The sequence below is a fragment of the Bubalus bubalis genome, chromosome 14 (genome assembly GCF_019923935.1).
Source record: "Bubalus bubalis isolate 160015118507 breed Murrah chromosome 14, NDDB_SH_1, whole genome shotgun sequence".
NCBI classification, from domain to species: domain Eukaryota; kingdom Metazoa; phylum Chordata; class Mammalia; order Artiodactyla; family Bovidae; genus Bubalus; species Bubalus bubalis.
In genome coordinates, this window is record NC_059170.1 from 60,192,266 (window position 1) to 60,209,336 (window position 17,071).

A 17,071-nucleotide genomic window follows, 5' to 3' on the forward strand; every position below is an offset into this window, starting at 1 on the left:
AACATTTCCCACAGCTGATCTTGAAAACAGCCATCATCGTGATCCAAACAGGTACAGCTCAGCACCTGGGTCCTAGCCCCACTTTATGACTGACAGGCCAGGTGTGACCCTGAGTCCGTTTCCTTGCCTCCCTGAGCCCATTTTCTCACCTGTAAAATGATGGTGTTGAGCTTCATAGTCACCTGTAAAATGTTGGCTTAATGAGCTTCAAACTCCTTTCCAACTATAAAATGTTAAGACCCATTAGAATATTTTTTGTGTATAAGGACTTAGGGACAGACAAGGAGACTCCTTACCTTTCTCTGAGACACTGGACTTTAGGTAATACTTGAACCACATTTTGTTGATTATGCAGGACTCTAGACAAATTCAACGGGAATCAGCTTAAGAATTTGGGAAGCAGCTTTCTGTGCATGAACCTAAGTGGCCTGAAATCGGGGCGTGTTTACATGGGCGGTGCCTCTGTTCTCAGCTATTCCTCATCATGCTGAGGCGCCTTTTCTTGACCAAACCTTTTGGAAGCTGGGCTCAAGGTTTTTGTTTCTAAATTCTTTCAGGCTGGTATCATTCAGTTTGGGTTTGAATTTTACAGATTTAAAAATCTTTTGCTTATTCATCTAGAAGTTTGTGAACATCTACGGTTACTGTCCTAGCTTCAGGGGCTAAAATAATGAACCACACAGACATGTCCAACAAAGTGACACACACGTTAAATAGGAATTGACCATATCAAGTGATAAGTGCTTTGATAGGAAACACGTAGCAAGGGGGACCTAAATCTGGCTTGGTGGTCTTCTGGGAAGAGCTGATTGGAAACCTGAAGGATGGGTAGGAGTTAGCTAGAGGAAGAGGAAGAAAGAGCAGTGTGAGCAAGGGCACACAGATGGGCAGCACTTGGTGCTCCTGCTGGAGGATGAGGTGAGGCCACCTTGCAGGACCATCTGGAGAGGCTGCTGAAATAACCCAGAATAGATGGTGGCCTGACCTGGGGTGGGAGAAGAGAGAGAGAGATTTAGGAAGAAGAATCCACCGACCTCAGAGAGTGAACGAGGGAGGTGAATGGTGCCAGAGGCTGTATGTGGAGGGAGGGTGGGGTGAAGGCGACTCCCAGGTTTCTGGTTTGGACAGTGGGGTGGGTGGGAAAAGGGAGCAGATGGAATAGTTGGAATTGTCATCTCAGCATCAGAACAGACGTCCGGTCGGCATAAGAGGCTGTAGAGAGAGCTTCAGCTGGGAAAGGGGGCTTGGGAACCTCCTGGGAATGATGATCAGAGACAGGGCAGCATTGATGAGGTCATGCAGGACTAGCCTAACATAAGAAAGGAGACACTCACTCAAGCCCAGGAAGTACAGGGAGTCCTGTACAAGATAAACCCAAGGAGGAACATGCCGAGACACATGGTAACCAAACCAACAAAGAGAAAATATTAAAAGCATCAAGGGAAAAGCAACAATTAACACCTAAGGGAACCCCCATAATGTTATTAGCTGATTTTTCAGCAGAAACTGCAGACCAGAAGGGATCCAGCAATGTTCTCATTCAGATTTGATAGAGAAATCAAAAACTTCACAGACAAGCAAAAACTAAGAGAAATCGGCACCACCAATGGGCTTTACAGCAAATCTTAAAGGAATCTCTAGGCAGAAAAGAAAAGGCAACTAGAAAAGAAAATTATGAATGGGAAACCTCACTAGGAAAGGCAAACATAGGGTAAAGGTAGGAAATCACCCACACACAAATATGATGTCAAAATCAGCAACTATAGCAGAGAGGAGTACAATGCAGGATATTGGACACGCACTAGAAATTAAGGGACAGGCAAGTTAAAACAATCTTGTATTTATATATAGACTGCTATATCAAAACTTCTGGAGACTGCAAACCAAAACTCTACACTAGATACACAAAAAAAGAAAAAGCAATCCAAACACAACACTAAAGATAGTCATCAAATCATAAGAGAAGTGAACAAAAGGGAAGGGAAGAACAAACACAAATCCGAAACTATTAACAAATTGAAAATAAGAACATACATATTACCTTAGGGACTTCCCCAGCAGTCCAGCGGTTAAGACTCCACCTTCCAATGCAGGGGACATGGGTTTGATTCCCAGTTGGGGAACTAAGGCCCACATGCTTCAGGGTGCAGCCAAAAATTAAAAATAGTAATAATTACCAAATTTAAATGGATTAAATGCTTCCACCAAAAGACATAGACTGGCTGAATGGATACAAAAACAATATCCATATATATGCTGTCTATAAGAGATGCACTTCAGATCTAGGAACACACAGAGACTGGAAGTAAGAATGGACAAAGGTATTTCATGCAAATGGAAATCAAAAAGAAAGGTAAAATAGTAATACTCATATCACATAAAATAGACTTTAAAGACTTTCATCACAAAAGACAAGGAAAGACACTACATAATGATCAAGGGATCAATCCAAGAAGAAGATATAACAATTGTAAATACATGTATACCCAACATAAGAGCACCTCAATATACGTAATAGCCATATAAGAGGAAACTGACAGTAACACAATAATACTAGACGACTTTAACACCCTATTCTCATCAATGGACAGACAGATCATCCAGACAGAAAATCAATAAGGAAACACAGGCCTTAAATAACACATTAGACTTAACTGATATTTATAGGACATGCCATCTGAAAGCAGCAGAATACACTTTCTTTTCAAGTACACATGGAATATTCTCCAGGATAGATCACATCTTGGGCCACAAGTCAAGCCTTGGTAGAGCTAAAAAAATTGAAATCAGGTATCTTCTCCGACCACAATGTTATGAGATTAGAAATCAAACACAGGCAAATAACTGTTAAAAAAAACAAAACATATGAACACATGGAAGCTAAACGATATATTACTAAACAACCAATGGATCACTGAAGAAATCAAAGAGGAAATAAAAAATACCTCTAGATAAATGACAACAAAAACGCCACAATCCAAAACCTACAGGATGCAGTGAAAGCGGTTCTAACAGGTAAGTTTATAGTCATTCAGTCTTGCCTCAGGAAACAAGAGAAATCTCAAACAACCTAACCTCTTACCTAAAACAGTGAGAGAAAGAGGAACAAATAAAACCCAAAGTTAGTAGAAGGAAAGAAATCATAAAGATCAGAGCAGAAATAAAAACAACAGAAAAGATCAGTGAAACTAAAAGCTGGTTCTTTGAAAAGATAAACAAAATTGATAAACTTTAACAAGAGAAAGGGAAAGGGCTCAAATCAATAAAACTAAAACTGAAAAAGGAGAAGTTATAACTGATACCACAGAAATACAAAGAATCATAAGAAATACAAAGAATCATAGACAACTTATATGCCAATAAAATGGACAGCCTAAAGGAAATGGACAAATTCTTAGAAAGGTACAACTTTCAAGACTGAACCAGGAAGAAATAGAAAATATGAGCAGACCAGTCACAAGTACAAAAACTGAAACATATTTTAAAACTTCCAACAAACTAAAATCCAGAGCCAAATAGCTTCACATACATTTAGAGAAGAGTTAACATTTATCTTTCTAAAACTCTTCCAGAAAATTGCAGAAGGAACACTCCAAGTCCATTCTCTGAGGCCATCACTCTGATACCAAAACCAAATATGCCACAAAAAAAAGAAAATTACAGGCCAGTATCACTGATGAACATAGGTGCAAAAATACTCAACAGAATACTAAGCAAACCAAATCCAACCATACATTAAAAGGATCATACACCATGATCAAGTGGGATTTATCCCAAGGATGCAAGGATTCTTCAATATCTGCAAATCAATCGGTGTGATACACCACATTAAGAGACTGAAGGAAAAAACCATATGATCACCTCAATAGACTTAGAAAAAGCTGTTGACAAAATTCAGCAGCCATTTATGATTTTAAAATGGGCATTGAGGGAAATTAACATAATAAAGGCCATATATGACAAATTCTCATTTCTTCAAGAAAATTAGATACACCAAGGGAACATTTCATGCAAAGATGGGTACAATAAAGGACAGGCACTGTAGGGACCTAACAGAAGCAGAAGATATTAAGAAGAGGTGGCAAGAATACATAGAAGAACTGTACAAAGAAGATCTTAATGACCCAGATAATCATGATGATGTGATCACTCACTTAGAGCCAGATATCCTGAATTGTGAAATCAAGTGGGCCTTAGGAAGCATCACTACAAACAAGCTGGTAGAGGTGATGGAATTCCAGCTGAGCTTTTTCAAATCCTAAAAGATGATGCTGTGAAAGTGCTGCACTCACTATGCCAGCAAATTTGGAAAACTCAGCAGTGGCCACAGGACTGGAAAAGGTCAGTTTTCATTCCAATCCCAAAGAAAGGCAATGCCAAAGAATGCTCAAACTACCGCACAATTGCACTCATCTCACACGCTAGTAAAGTAGTGCTCAAAATTCTCCAAGCCAGGCTTCAGCAGTACGTGAACCGTGAACTTCCAGATGTTCAAGCTGGTTTTAGAAAAGGCAGAGGAACCAGAGATCAAATTGCCGACATCTGTTGGATCATAGAAAAAGCAAGAGAGTTCCAGAAAAACATCTATCTCTGCTTTCTTGACTATGCCAAAGCCTTTGACTGTGTGGATCACAACAAACGGTGGGAAATTATTAAAGAGATAGGAATAGCAGACCACCTTACCTGCCTCCTGAGAAATCTGTATGCACATCAAGAAGCAACCATTAGAACCAGACATGGAACAACGGACTGGTTCCAAATTGGGAAAGGAGTACATCAAGGCTGTATATTGTCCCCCTGCTTATTTAACTTATATGCAGAGTATATCATGTAAAATGCCAGACTAGATGATGCAAAAGCTGCAATCAGGACTATAGGAAGAAATACCAATAATCTCTGATATTCAGATGATACCACCCTTATGGCAGAAAGTGAAGAAGAACTAAAGAGCCTCTTGATGAAAGTGAAAGAGGAGAGTGAAAAAGCTGGCTTAAAACTCAACATTCAAAAAACTGAGATCATGGCATCTGGTCCTATCACTTCATGGCAAATAGATGGATAAATAATGGAAACATTGACAGACTTTATTTTCTTGAGCTCCAGAATCACTGCAGATGGTGACTGCAGTCATGAAATTAAAAGGTGCTTGCTCCTTGAAAGGAAAGCTATGACCAACCTAGACGGCATATTAAAAGGCAGAGACATTACTTTACTGACAGATGTCTGTAGAATCAAAGCTATGGTTTTTCCAGTAGTCATGTATGGATGTGAGAGTTGGACCATAAAGCTAAGCACCAAAGAATTGATGCTTTTGAACTGTGGTGTTGGAGAAGACTCTTGAGAGTCTCTTGGACAGGAGAGATCCAACCAGTCCATCCTGAAGGAAATCAGTCCTGAATATTCTTTGGAAGGACTGATGCTGAAGCTGAAACTCCAATACTTTGGTCACCGGATGTGAAGAACTGACTCATTGGAAAAGACCCTGATGCTGGGAAAGATTGAAGGCAGGAGGAGAAGGGGATGACTGAGGATGAGATGGTTGGATGGCATCACCAACTTGATGGACATGAGTTTGAGCAAGCTCTGGGAGTTGGGGATGGACAGCCCAGCATGCTGCAGTCCATGGTGTCACAAGAGTCGGACATGACCGAGCAACTGGACTGATGACAAACTCACAGCCAGTACCATTCTCAACAGTGAAAAGCTGAAAGCATTCCCTCTAAGATCAAGAACAAGACAAGGGTGTCCACTATTGCCACTTTTATTCAACATAGTTTTGGAAGTCCTAGCCATAGCAATCAGAAGAAAAAAAAATAATAAAAGTAATCCAAATTGGGAAAAAAGTAAAACTGTCACTGTTTGCAGATGACATATTACAGAAAATCCTAAAGATGCTGCCAGAAAACTACTAGAGCTTATCAATGAATTCAGTCAAGTTGCAGGATACAAAAGTAATAACAGAAATCTCTTGCAATCCTATATACTGTCAACAAAAGAACAGAGTTTAAGGAAACAATCTCATTTACCATAACATCAAAGAGAATAAAATACCCAGGAATAAGCCTACCTAAGGAGGCAAAAGACCTGTAGTTTGAAAACTATAAGACTGATGAAAGAAACCTAAGATGATACAAACAGGTATACCATATTCTTGGATTAGAACTCTTACAGGAAAACATAGGTAGAACACTCTGACATAAATTGTAGCAATATCTTTTGATCCACCTCCTAGAGTAATGATAATAACAAAAATGAAAATGGGACCTAATTAAACTTAAAAGCTTTTGCACAAAACAAAAAGACAACCCTCAGAATGGGAGGAAATACTTGCAAACAAAGCAACTGACAAGGATTAATTGCCAGTGTATACAAACAGCTCATGCAGCTCTATTAAAAAGAAAAAAAAAATCAAAAAATGGTTTCTCCAAAGATATACACAGATGACCAAAAAGAACATGATGAGATGCTCAACATCACTAATTAGCAGAGAAATGCAAATCAAAACTACAATGAAACATCACGTCACACCAGTCAGAATGGCCATCATCAAAAAGTCTATAAACAGTAAATGCTGGAGAGGGTGCATAGAGGAGGGAATACTCCTGTGCTGTTGCTGTGAATATAAATTGGTTTAACCACTATGAACAAGGAACTTTATGCAGGTTCCTTAAAAAACTAAAAATAGAACTACCATATGATCCTGCAATCCCATTCCTGGGCATATATTCAGAGAAAACTGTAATTCGAAAAAATTCATGCACCCCAGTGTTCATTGTGGTGCTAGTTAGAATAACGAAGATGGAATCAACCTAAATGCCCGTCCACAGATGAACAGATAAAGCAGATGTGGTGCATATATACAGTGGAATGTTACTCAGCCATAAAAAAGGCCAAAATAATGCCATTTACAGCAATGTGGATGGACCTAGAGATTATGGTAAGTGAAGTCAGTCAGAAAGAAAAAGACAAATACCATATGTTATCACTCATGTGGAATCTAGTTTTTTAAGTGATATAAATGAACTTATTTACAAAACAGAAACAGACTTATAGATTTCAGAAGTAAACTTAACAGTTACCAAAGGGGAAATGTGGGGAGGGACTTATTAAAAGTTTGAAATTAACATACACACAGTACTGTATATAAAATAGATAACTGTTAATAACAAGGACCTACAATATAGCACAGAGAACTACTCAATATTCTATGTGGGGAAAGAATCTGAAAAAGAACGAATATATTTATAACTGAATTACTGTGCCATAGTCCTGAAGCCAACACAACACTGTAAATCAGCTGAACGCCACTGAAGTTTTTGTTAGTAAATAAAAATTAAGAAGTGAGGCCGAGAAAGGAAATGGTGGCTCCTTTGACAGTTTATATTTTTACTGTGCACCAATGACTCTATTTTCACACTTCCAACCTCTGTGTGAATCACCCTGAAGGTACCAGCTTTGACCCAAAGCAGCAGAAATGACGGACTGTTGGCCTCCGTGTTGCTATGTAAACGTTTCTTCCTGGTGCTGAAGACTCAAGTGGGTGTTTAAGTTTTAGTCCATGAGAAACTCAGAGACTCACTATTATTGGGATCTTCTCCTAGGAGAAAATAATCTGGGCTGTTTAAAGGACCACACACTAGCATTGAAAGAAGGCTTTCTCAGCATCATCAAAAGAAGCCGGCCCCCAAGTAAGCTATGGATACGATGCCATGCGCTACACCGCAGGGACTGCTCTGCTTTGTTCCCTAGTCTCCTGTGACTACAGCCAGCGGTCTCCGCACCACCACCCCAATTTTGATCTCTTCAGGTTCTAGCTCCAAGGGCTTTCTACTCTGACAATAACCAGTGCCAAGAAAGACAGTTACGGCCAATGGGGTGATTGCCTCAGAATCCCACATCCTAAAACAAGATCGCATGTGAAGGAAAGCCACAGTATTTGACATGGCCGTGACGGTTCATCATCATCTGTCTGTCCCTCCCCATCTCTGCCTCTAGGACCACACGCTTCCCAGGCACCCCTGGCACTCACCACAGCCCCACTCCCTCCCTCAGCAGCCTTTTATTGGTGTAGGTTCCTGTGACAAGACAGGAAATTACAGAATGTGTTTAACAGAAACCCAGTTTTCTGAGGATGCTTCTTATCATACATTGAATGTATGCAAACTGTTCCTCAAAACATCTCCCCAGAGGTGGACATCAGAGACAAGAGGGACCTTGAGCGTCAGAGTCCAGTTCCCCCACCTCACGTGTGACAGATCCAAGACCCGGGAGCCTCTCTTCTCACACTGCATCACACAGCTGGTGGCAGAGGCAAAACCTTACCTGGGCGGGGGGTGGTGAGGGGTGTATTTTTTTCTATTAATCTCAATATACTGGGATTTAGAAAGGTACGTAATAGTAACCAATGTTTGTTGAGCATATACTATATGCCAGACCTGTTTTCAATTTTACACAAATTTGGTCATGTCATCCTGATCACTACCTTTGAGATGGGGGCTATTGCTACTTCCTCTGTGTAAATGAAGTTACTTGACAGACAAGCTCTAACCTGTCCCACAGTTCTGACATGAGAAAGCCAGGTTTCCAGTCTACAGTGCACATTTCTAACCTTCTAAATGTTTAGGACTCCCTTAAAAAAAAAGAAAAAGGGATTTATTATCAAAAATTCATATTAATCCCATGAAGATGAACAAGGAGACATTCCACCACATTTCACTGACAAAAGCACGTAACGCAAAACCACGTGGTGCTAAGACAATTCATTGAGTCTTGATTTAAAAGTTAGAAAAGTAATGAAATGACTTGAAACCATGTTGGCAAAAACAACCAATTCATATTTCCTCCATTTGAGATGTATAGTTACTTCTGTAAATATAGTCTGTCTTACTGTATCTTACACTATATAAACATTAAGACTGTTTATACAACAGCCCCAAGGAAGACGTCAATGCTCTCTGCTCCTTTCTGGGCTTGGGGTTCCTGATAGCTCTTCCTCCAGGAGCAGCAGCTCCAAAATGCCATCCAGCCCCGCTTCTAGCTTATAGGCGCTCACTGGGAAAGGCTTAAATACATGGGATGTGAAAGTAATTAAAATTGGTAATTGATGGAGACTGTGCATGCTTTGACAAAAGAACATCATGCCTCTCTGATAAGGCAGTTTGTTTATAAAAGCTAGCAACAACCAAAGTAATATTTACTAAACTGTAATACATAAAGATAAATGAAATGAATCAATGGAGCTGAAGTCTTAAAAACTTTGGATTTTTAAACTCAAAAAAATTTTTCTTTGCTTTCTTTTTTCTGTCAATTTTCAGGTTTTCTTTCCATGATCAGTAAATATTTTTGACTCTTCTGAACAGCATGCTCTTGCCTTTATAAATAAAACCATAAATTATCAAAATAATCACTTATCTCTGGTTAGAAATAATTGGAAAAGGCTGAAAATATTTTCTACAGTCTAGCCTTTATAAACGAAATCAAATGGTTTGCAAGAATATTTTCATTGCAGTCATATAATCATTTTCTGAAAAATTGCAAAGAACAATTTTCATGGAGAATCTCCACTGACGTGGCTTAGTCATCTGGATTCCTAATTTTTCGTTCATTTGCATCATTGTAGTTGTTTTAATTTCCCATACTTTTCACTTGTTGATGACAAGTTTTCAAACTGTCATTTCAAATATTTCATGATATAGGTGCAGACAAGTCTCATCCCTACGATTTGAACTTGACATGTAATTAGTGTGATCTGCATTAGCATAATAATGAATCTGGAAGTGAAGGAAATAAAGAAGCTATTTTCCAACAATAATGGAATCAGTTTCATGGCAACAAGTATCAGAACATGCATGTACAGATGTCTTGAATTTTTTTTTTTTTAAAGCAGAATGGTGCTTAAAAAAAAAAAACAAAACCGTTGTCAGATTCTGACAGCTGCTATGACTTGTTTTATTCTTTAATTCTTTCCTTTATTAATGGAAGGGCATCTTCCATTCATGGCTCCAGCAGTTTTGCCCCCTCTAAATGAGACAGAAACGCGAATCTCCCTGGTGGTCCATCTTTTCACAGCTGCGCTGCAATTCCAGTGTGACATCAAATTAGTAATTATAGCTGAGCAGGCTGCTTTTTACAAATGACGGTCTTAGCATGCTGCCAGCAAGCAAGCTACCCAGCAGGGAATCCGGACAAGTAAAAGAAAACATAACTGGACTCACTTGATTTCTGGGGGATTTGACCTGACTCTTGAAAACGCCCATGTTCTTGAGAGAGTGAATGAGGCCTGGGGATTTACACAAATGTGCATTTTGTTCCTCGTTCTGCACAGTTCTTCTCAAAACTCATGTCTGGTTTTATTAAGTAAAGCCAAGCCTGTGTAATGGAGTCATTGGGTCACAGTAAGAAGATTCCTTTTAACATCTAACCTTCTCCCTGGAACCTATTTGAAAGAAAACAGCTGCCCTGCAATTGGCATTTGTATAACTATATTGGCAATAATCACTGTTGACACCTTGATAATGGGCTACAAAAAGCCGCCTGGTCGATTCTTAGGAATTGTGAATTGTGCTAGCAATTAAGTGACTGTCACCATCTCTGATATTGTACCTATTATTGACTGAAGGTTCAGGAAAATTCATCATTAATACCCTCACACACACACACAGACACACAAAAGCTTTCCTAAACCAGTTTTCAGCATTTCTTTTGTGATCTTTAACTTGTAACAAATTATAATTAATTACCACCTCCAGCTGGTTCTTTGGGATGAGTGAAAGGCAAGGTAACAAAGACAGTGAGCTCAGAGCAGAAGGAACAGGAACAGCACTGCATTCTTCTGGGAATCTTCCTTTGCTATCAGCGAAAAAGCGCTTCCTTTTCCGTGTCAGTGAATGACCAGTTAAAGGGAGGTTGTCAAGGTTTTCAGGTCCTCAATTCAGCTAATGCTTTAACCTTCTGTAAAATTTCTTCTCTCTCCAGATGGAAGTGAATTATTTCCTTTGCCAGCCAGGGCTAGATACGTCTATCCCAGCACCCAAAGTGCAGGGGAAATTTTCCCATCGGGCAGAAGCAGGGCCATCTGCCTGTCTCCTGGCCCTGAAATGCTGTATTAATGTAAAAGGGGGCTTGGAAGGGAAAGGCACCAAACCAGAGCCTTAGCCAATCTGAGTCCCAACCCCTGCTCTGGCATTAATGGAAGTTTGGGGATAAATCATTTGACTTTGTCTTCATTCGTAAAATTAAAGGATCTCATTGGTCCTCATACTTTATCGTTTGCAAGAATCTCTTGTTTCAGGTGACTCTTTCCCTCCTGCAAAGGTGCACCGCAGCCGACTTGACAATCACCAAAGTCCTGTCTGCTCTGGCCAGGGGTTATGGTGATTGCTATTACTAATGGAAAAAATGTTCTGAATTGTTACATAAGTCTGCAAATGTCTGAGCAAAGGCTTAAGAACCCTATAATGTAAACCATGGGGGTTATTCTGGGAAGTGGAGTTTTAAAGTTTGATTCCTTTGGAATTTGGTAAGAGTGGCATGTGAAGAAGAAAGATAACATGCAGTATAATTCCTGGGAGCTTCTCCCAGATGACAGCATTCGAGTGCTCAGGCCAGTCTGGGCTTATGGCAGTGTATAAACACAGCTTCACTGAATGCACTCAACTCAGATTATCCCAAGCACACAGAAGCAGTGCTGTTAGATGTGGGAATTTCTGACAACTTATGCAGTTGATTCTAGAAAGAGCTGGAGCAGAGACACAACTTCCAAAATGTAATATGGCTTGAATTTAAGCCAACCTGCTGCAGATGTATAATAAAACAAGGAAGTTCTAATGTTCACTAGACTGGTATTAAACCAAAAACTATACAATTTAGCAAACTTCGTGCATTTTCAGACTTTGACATTTTTTAGACTATCATCAGAGAAGGCAATGGCACCCCACTCCAGTACTCTTGCCTGGAAGATCCCATGGACAGGGGAGCCTGGTAGGCTGTAGTCCATGGGGTCGCTAAGAGTCGGACACGACTGAAGCGACTTAGCAGCAGTGGCAGACTATCAATATCCAGGCCACAGAATCTCCCAATCAGATGGAAACACATCAGTTCTGTAAGGCTTGCACGTGCTTCATCTGTCACATCACAGTTCACAGAGGAAAGCCAAACCATCACCATGCCACTTAAATAGCCCTTCTGAGAAGTCTGACAGTATTAGGAAAGGAGTAAGTTTCACTTTCTTAATATCAGCTTTTAGGGAAAATAAATAACCAACAGCTGGGTCCTGCCAGCCTTAACAGTTCTAAATTGTAGAATTATGACAGGGCTTATCTGGTTTTGTGCTTCCTAGTTGCAGTGCTATTTCTCCAAGTATGTTGAGGTATATTCTCTTTCTACATTTACACAAAGAGGTCCAAAACAAAAATTATGTGAGACTTTCATATCCAGATGCTGGTCACAAATATATACATTCTCAACGTGGAAATAACTAGTTATTGACATGTTGGATCATTTCCCAAGCTATGAACTTGTGTAGACGTTCCGCTTATGTTTTTAAAGATTATATGTACTTTCTTGTGAGAAAACACCTGTTATCTTTACTACTTCTGTTTGAACTTTACGCATATTCACTAATTTGCTTTTTCATGTATCAAATTTGTGACTTGGATGTTTTGAGAAGCAGAACTGATTTTATTATAAAATCTTTAACCTCTCTTACTACCCCCAAATTGATACCACATATGTGATGTTATTCAGGCAAATTATCTTTATCCCAGCTCCAATGTAAGGATTATCTAAAAAGTCTCTCCCTTACAGAAATATTTCTGGAGTATATCTTCAGCCCTACAGACTCTGATTCTTATGACGTTACTTTGGCAAGCCTGATGAAAGGGGGTTTATTCTTTCTTTGCAAGTTTATTTTCATTTAGATAAGCTTGGACTAACAAGTAAATCAGAAGCATCAGCAGTCCCTAACTTGAGACAGTAACTAGTACATATTTTTTACGTTGTGCATTCAGTTCCAAGTGTAATATGGCCCATCAAAGGGACACCGGACAGCAATTTTGGACACCAAGGCTTACAATTAGACTTTTTAAAAACAGGTTGCCAAATGAGCACGTTTAACAAAAATTCATTTCTTTCTGAAATACAAGTCCTTTAATCACAGAGTGCCATGCTATGCATCATTCTTTTCATTGAAACCTTCTGGTGCCAGAATCCTGTTTGCAGTAAACACTCGAGTGTGATAGAAGTGCATTCCATCTTCCTGTTAGGTTTCCATCCTCAAATGTGACTGTATTATATACTTTTGGCTCTGAGCATTTTAAGTACATGTATTTTTAAATTTTTCTGTTAGTAGCAATTTAATAGACTCTTTGTAAAACTTAATTGTAGAATGATGTTAAAAGCCAGTATATTTTCATTTGAATTCTGTATCTGAAGTTTTTGTCTGTAAATACAGATTTTAAATATTTGATTTTAAAAATGTTTGAGTCATCCAAAAGACATTTTAGTGACATTAAAAAGCTAATGAAAATTTCCATGTAATTTCTGGCTTTACTAATAACTCTTAACATATCCAATATTATTAAACTCCACACGAATGACAGCAATCATGCACCAAGTTACAGAATCCAGTGAAATATAACATATTACTAACAGGTTAACTTCTATTTCAAACAAATAGAAAATTTAAATCCTTTTAGTAAGCATATTTTTGTTTTTGGAGAATATGCAAAATTCAGTAATTTAAAATTTTAAAGTTTATTAAAAGTGCTAAATACTTTTATATTAGAAGCAAATGCCTTGCATTTTCTAAAACTCTTTCTACCATCCTAATGGAAGGAAGCAGAGCCCGCTGCTCCCAGGATCCATGATTTCTCTCTGGCCGCCGCCTTCTGCTAAGCTGGCTACAGAGGCACAGTTCTAAAAACAATGCTCTGGACTTTGTAGCTCTTAGTTATGAATACTTTTCCCTTTTTTACCTCAAACTGCTGGCCAAATGTGTCCTAAGAGATCATTTACATCTTTTATTGGATCCTAGGGAATACTTACATATTCAGAAGTGTTTATACATTTAGGATACTGTCCACACATCAATTCTCTTTAAGCCCTGATGCACATAAAGCATCTTTGACAATGACCAATATTGTTAACAGTGTGTTTCTTACTATTTAAGAATATGGACTTGCTGAGTGACAACCTATAATACTGTGCTTTGAAAGAAACCAAGAACTGGCACTCTGCTTGTGGCCCAGTGGTCAAGACTCAAGGCTTTCACTGCCGAGGGCCTGCATTTGATCCCTGGTCCGAGAACTACAATCCCACAAGCCGCCTAATGGCCAAAAGTAAATAAAGAAGAGGCGTGTCGCCCAATAGTGTAGTCACAAAAAGCAAAGGAGGGAATGTTGATCAGGAACAGTTTTCTTTCTACAGCTCACAGCAGAAAAAACCACTTTAGAAAGTGTTCCCAAGGAGCTTGCTACTCTCTAGTTTTTGGGGGGTGTTTTCTGGTTACTGAGATTTCAATTAGTGAATCTTTGCTGTAAGTCAGCAAAATCGCATTCACTAAGTTACCCAATATTATCATTTACTCTCTGAGAAAAATGAAACCCATGAAAAATTAAGACAAACTTCTGTCTTTGGCCATATATATAACTATTTTATTCCATATTAATAAATGCCATAAAATATACTTTATCAGTCTAAAATTTTAACTTACCCAGTTACTGTAAAGCAACGTTTTATTCTCACTTGGATTTCAGTGAAGCTTTCTGGCTCGGGAGAGCTTTTGCAGTGACCAGAGGTCTTTCTGGCCAGGAGGATTCAGTCCAGGTTGGAGAGCAGCCAAGGCAGGGGCGTGCACAGCCTCTGCTGCACCTTGTGTGACACAGTAAAGTGAGACAGCCTTGAGACAGTCACGGGAGGTGTTCGTGCCTAATGAGGAAACCTGAAAACGCAGGCAGTTTTAAACATGGCTTAGATTACTGATATCCCAAATTTAAAGAGCCTATTTCTTCTAGAAAATCAGGAAGGATAGACGTCTATATTCATTAGTAGGAAACACTTAGTACCAACATTGGTCATGGTCAAAACTGATGGGTAACTAAGATGCAAACTAATACCCAGTGAGTTCTCACTGCCAAGCACTGTGTGTTTCTTGGCTTTTCATTCAGTCGCTAACCCTACTGGATAAGTGTTAATATCCCATTATCTAGATGAGGAAACTGAAGCTTGGACGGATTGAGCAGCTTGGTCTAAACACCCCAGCTGTTATAAAAGTGTTAAATATGCCAACTTTTTATTTTAAATCTTGCTCTGGATTTATCGCTGATGAACTTTTCTCTATATTCACACACCATACTTGAGAATATGACCAGCAAATAACAAGAATATGTATAAGTAACTCCACGTGGCAAGCAGAGCCTTAAAGCTTTTTAACTGTACAAATGAGTGTAATACTCACAACAGTTTTGTCTGCTAATCCCCATTTAAAGATGAGGAAGCCAAGCCACAGAGAAGGTTAAGTAACTCGCTCAAGTCACACAGCTAATAACGGGAGGAGCTGAGATACAACCCAGGTGGCGCGGTTCCAGCCTGTGCTCAAAAGCGCATGCTTCAATCTGTGTCCCAAGTAGAAGCCTGGGCCATACTGACTCTAGCTGCGGGGTATCACCTGGCGGGAAAGTACCAGGAATAGTCACTGTGCCAACTGCATCCACACAGCGAAAGCAGGATAGCTTGCTTGCCGGGAGACCAGTGTCGCTCTGCTTATGCCATTAGCTGTGTTTGTACATTTACACATCACATCAGTAGAGATGAATGCCGTTTTGAGTCCAGCCCACCCCAGTACAGTCACTTCCTGCAAAAGGGATGTATATGTGAGCTGTGCTGGCCTGGGTTTTACACGCCTCACTCCCCTGGCCAGGCCGGGCAGACCAGGGAGGGCAGCGTAGGAAGGGCAGGGCACCTCGTCCTCCTTGGCATTGCTGCTTCTAAGCACCATGTGAGGTACTGGAGGCTCCCAGTCTACACAACATCAGCTGGGAGAACGTTAACACGGAGCTAATAAATGAAGACCTAACCTACAACCACTTCAAAAAAGGTGACTGACCGCTGGCTGGGAGCCAGCCTCCGAGTCCACAGTTCACAAGTGTTTCTGAGCTGATGTCTTTAGCCCTAGTGGTTTCCTCCGCCCTCTAGCTAGTTCTGCATTGAGTTAGAAAGGCTATGAAAGATGCCTGTTAAAGAACCAGACCCAGAGACTTCAGCACTTTCAAAGCTCCCCTAAGTGCAAATAATCTGGTGCTGCAAAGCAAGGGGTGGGATTGGTTGCTGCCCACAGTCATTTCTGTGCTGCTCTGTAGACATCACCTTTGTGGACAGTGTTAACACCAAGAGTTTATGATATTCATTAATTCACAGCAAAATAGTTCCACTCCCGTTAAAAAAATAAAGGTGCATCTTTAATATAGATGCTGCTCATTGTTAGAAGGATATATTGAAATTTATAAGAAGTTAAGCACCAGGGTTTTCTTGAGGGTGTCTTGTTGTCAGGTGACTTCAGTTTTGTCATTCAGCTCTTAGTAGAAAACAGTGAAGCTCTATTTTTAAAGAAAATATTTTCTCTCAACCTATAATACAGTTTTAAATCCACACCAGTTACTGATGCTCCCAGCAATGATGACAATAAGTGCCACTGGCCTCACTATCTAAATGTCCCACAAGTTTTGGCCAAAATCTCAGTCATTCTGCTACAGGTAGAGTTGTGCTGAGGAGGGCATGGCAGCCCACTCTGGTATTCTTGCCTGGAGAATCCCATGGGCAGAGCCCGCTAGGTTACAGTCCATGGGGTCACACAGAGTTGGACACGACTGAAATGACTTAGCATGCACACACAGAATTGTGCTAAGAGTCAGGCAGCCCAGGTTCCCATCTTAGCTCGGAAACTAGCTTACCAGCTCCACTTACCAAGCTGGGAGACCTTAGCTGTGTTGTCTCACTTAACCCAGTTGCTCTGTCTGTAAAATGAGGACAGTGAGAATTAGGGTGGTTTTGAAGAGTAAATGAGATGATGCACTTT

At 39.9% G+C, this 17,071-nt stretch overlaps 1 protein-coding gene and 1 long non-coding RNA gene across 4 annotated transcripts in view; one reads left to right on the forward strand and one right to left on the reverse strand.

The window, feature by feature from the left end:
• PIP4K2A (phosphatidylinositol-5-phosphate 4-kinase type 2 alpha) overlaps positions 1 to 17,071 on the forward strand; it is a 187,545-nt gene that overhangs the window by 153,027 nt on the left and 17,447 nt on the right. The window lies entirely within an intron of this gene.
• Positions 1 to 17,071, reverse strand: part of LOC112578842 — a 28,241-nt gene that overhangs the window by 1,928 nt on the left and 9,242 nt on the right. For 2 of the 3 annotated variants that reach the window (XR_006544633.2, XR_003103271.3), the window contains exons 2-3: positions 16,960 to 17,009; positions 14,711 to 14,938 (exon numbers count right to left, since the gene is read on the reverse strand). This is a non-coding gene — a long non-coding RNA (uncharacterized LOC112578842). The remainder of the gene's footprint in view (positions 1 to 14,710; positions 14,939 to 16,959; positions 17,010 to 17,071) is intronic. The other variant, XR_003103272.3, reaches the window with a different exon arrangement.